This window comes from Sitophilus oryzae, unplaced genomic scaffold (assembly GCF_002938485.1).
Source record: "Sitophilus oryzae breed Bouriz unplaced genomic scaffold, Soryzae_2.0 scaffold_866_pilon_pilon, whole genome shotgun sequence".
NCBI classification, from domain to species: Eukaryota; Metazoa; Arthropoda; class Insecta; order Coleoptera; family Curculionidae; genus Sitophilus; species Sitophilus oryzae.
In genome coordinates, this window is record NW_022147490.1 from 1,168,621 (window position 1) to 1,172,311 (window position 3,691).

Genomic DNA, 3,691 nt, shown 5'->3' on the forward strand with positions numbered 1-3,691 from the left:
AAAAACATATACTAAGAGTCGGCATTTCTGGTCTTGGGTGCCGGTTTTCATGTGTACGAAGAATATGGCCAAGACGCTTAGTAAAATAAGATGTACTGAATAAAGACAGAAGGCGAGTATTTTCCCAAGCGCATGTAATAAATACTTCGTATTTTTACTCTATGTACTTTCTAGATTGCCATAACGACTCATTCCTATATATGTAAACGCCGACCTAAAGGTTCGCTTGCCAGCGGGGTATAGTACTCCAGACTAGTAAGTACTGTTTTTTTTTTAAATAATGATTTGTTATTTGATTGAAGAAAATAAAATTTAATACATAAATAAAATCGGGCCTAATAAAAACAGAGTTCATTCTCCACGTGCCAATTACTTTGCATAAACTACTAGCATCTCTAATAATCACTAAGCTTGTTTTGTTCAAAATAATATGTTCGCCCAGCTGTGTTATTATCTCAGATTAAAGTTATTAGTTTCTCAAGGTGACGTGCGAATGACTCGCTAACTATACTAACTCCCTGTTCACCAATGGTACGCAGCAATCAATCACTATTCTCGCGTGGTACGTTCCTATTGGTTCGGTTTCAATAGATTTTAAAATTTCAGAATTAGAAACCCACTATACACTATGCAATAATTTGTTGGTGTACAGGGTGTCCCAAATTCGAGCCTCGTGATTGGGATCTCGAAAACTAGAAGAGGTAAATAAAAGTTCCGCCAGGCGTTAAAAAAGTCATGTTAACGCCTAACCATAAAAGTACGAAAATATATTGAATACATTATTAAACTGACATAAAGCGTCAAATTCAACGAGCCGTAACCATAGTTTCTTAATAAGGGAAATTAAAACAAATTTCGTTGCACGTCATTAATGACACCATGCGTCGTCTTATGGAGTTTGCTGGTGGTCGTATTATGATGCACAACGAAAGTTATTTTAATTTCCCTAGTATATTTTGTCCTGTTTTAAAACGACACAAATGTTGCATTTATTAATCTTACTAGAATTTATGCCAAACTACGTCTAGTATATATAAATGTATTTTTATGTTATTGGAGCTTGAAAGAAATTTGAAAAAGCCGTGTTGAAAATGGCAACATTTTTGCTTATTATGCAACTGTCATATTTCATCAACATCTATTACTTACTTAGACATCAGACATAAGTATGTACAGTTATGACAAAATAAATACATACATAGAACCTGAAAAATACAGACAGACAGGAATATAAAAGAATACAGAAAGTCATCAAATATAAATGTCGTCAAGCTAGGGAGGAGTGGATAAAAGAGGAATGTACTGAAATAGAAAATCTGCAAAGACTTCACGACTCACACAGTATGCATAAAAAAATAAAAAAGTTTACTGGAACTGGTCGGAAGCAAAAATCGTACATTTTTACAAATGAAGATGGAGACATTGTGTTGGATATTAAAGGTCAATTGACTCTATGGGAACAATACATCGAAACCCTTTTCAACGACCAAAGAGAAGAAATCACTACCAGCATTAACAATGAAATGGGGCCATCTATTTTAAAGGAAGAAGTGCAAGTGGCAATAAAAGTAGCCAAAGATGGGAAAGCGCCTGGCCCTGACGATCTACCTGCAGATGCGCTCAAGTTGATTGAAGAACAACACTTAGGTGCTATCACTTCTCTATTTAATAAGATCTACGAAACAGGGATGATACCAAAGGAATGGCTCCAGTCAACGTTTGTCACAATTCCAAAGAAGCATAATGCCAAAAAATGTGAAGAACACCGCACGATCAGCCTTATGAGTCACACACTTAAGATCTTTCTCAAAGTCATCCTCCGCAGGATTTACAGAAAATTAGAAGAAGATATAGCAGATACTCAGTTTGGCTTTAGAAATGGTTTCGGTACTAGGGAGGCTTTGTTTGCCTACAATGTCTTAATGCAGCAATACCTTGATGTCAATCAAAATGTATATGCCTGCTTTATTGACTATAATAAAGAATTCGATAAAGTAAGACACAAGCAACTAATAGAAGCATTAGAACGAAAAAATCTCGATACAAGAGATATACAAATAATAGTAAAACTGTACCTTAATCAAAGTGCGTCTGTTCGCGTCCAATCTGAACTGACGAGAGCAGTGGATATCAAACGAGGAGTTAGACAGGGATGTGTTCTTTCAACGTCTACTCAGAGGAAATCTTTAACAAAGCCCTCGAAAATGATGCTGGTGGAATACTAGTTAACGGCATACCACTGAACAATTTGCGCTACGCGGACGATATAGTGCTTCTCGCTGAAAACATGCAAGACCTTCAGAATATGTTAAATAACGTCATCACAACTAGTCGAAAATATGGTCTGACACTCAATGTTAAGAAGACCAAATTCATGATTGTCACTAAAACTGGAGTGCCCAATGAACATCTGTACGCAGAAGGCGATGAGCTCGAAAGAGTAGAGAGGTATGACTACCTGGGTACAAGTGTCGGCTGCACCGGATTATTGTTCAGAAATAAAGATTCGCATTGAAAGGGCCCGTGCATCCTTTGTGAAGATTAAGAAGCTGCTCCGTAGCCGCGATTTGAGCCTAGATCTGAGAACTCGTATGCTCAAATGTTATGTATTCCTAGTCTTTTTGTATGGTATGGAAGCTTGGACCCTCAACGAGCTTTGCGAGCGGAAACTGGAGACCTTCGTGATGTGGACATACCGTAGGATGTTGAGAATACCATGGACAGAACATGTAACCAACGTGGAGGTACTGAGACGAATAAGGAAGGGCGTAGAGATCCTCAAGGAAGTGAAAAAAAGGAAAATTGCAATAACTCGGCCATATCATGAGAGGTCCAAGGTATGAGATTTTGCAACTCATAATCCAAGGAAAAATTGTAGGAAAAAGATCTTTTGGAAGGAGAAGAATATCCTAGCTCAGAAACCTGCGAAAATGGTTTAATGTCACGTCATCTGACCTATTTAAGGCCGCAGCTTCCAAGGTCAAAATAGCAATGATGATAGCCAACCTCCGATATGGAGACGGTACATAAAGAAGAAGAAAGATACATAGAACAATTTCAAGCACTTCTAATAGGCTTATCAATAATTACAAAATGCTTAAATTTGTTTGGATGTAATTCTTGTTGTTAATTATAAGTTGTCGCTTTAATTACGAAATAAGATATAGCACTTGTAATGTTAAGTGGTTTTTGTTTGGTTGTGATAATAAAGTGAATTTTTATTTAAGTATGAAAATAATGAAAAAATGTTATACCTCAATATTTTTGACACAGTGCCAGTATTTTTAAGATTCCGGATCTAAAAAGTTGTTTGTCCGTTTGTCTGTACGTATATTTCGACACTCTCAAGGAAATTAAAATTTATAGGGTATTTTCCGTTGATCTAGGACGATGAAATTTGGCAAATAATACTTCGTCTTCTACTACAAGTATAGGGAAAAACCTGAAAACTATATTATCATCATTTTCAGCTTATTCAATCATTTCCAATTACTGTGTAGCCTCCCTCAAATATTTACATACTCTCTTTGTAATTGGGCCAATTGTTGTCTATCGTTGGCGATGCGGGCCCAAGTTATCCCTGCTAATTTCCTAATATCATGGTCCCATCTCAGGTTCGGTCTTCTTCTAGGTCTCTTAATTCCTCGTGGGTACCATGCTGTAATTTTTGTGGTCCATCTGTTGTCCGTTC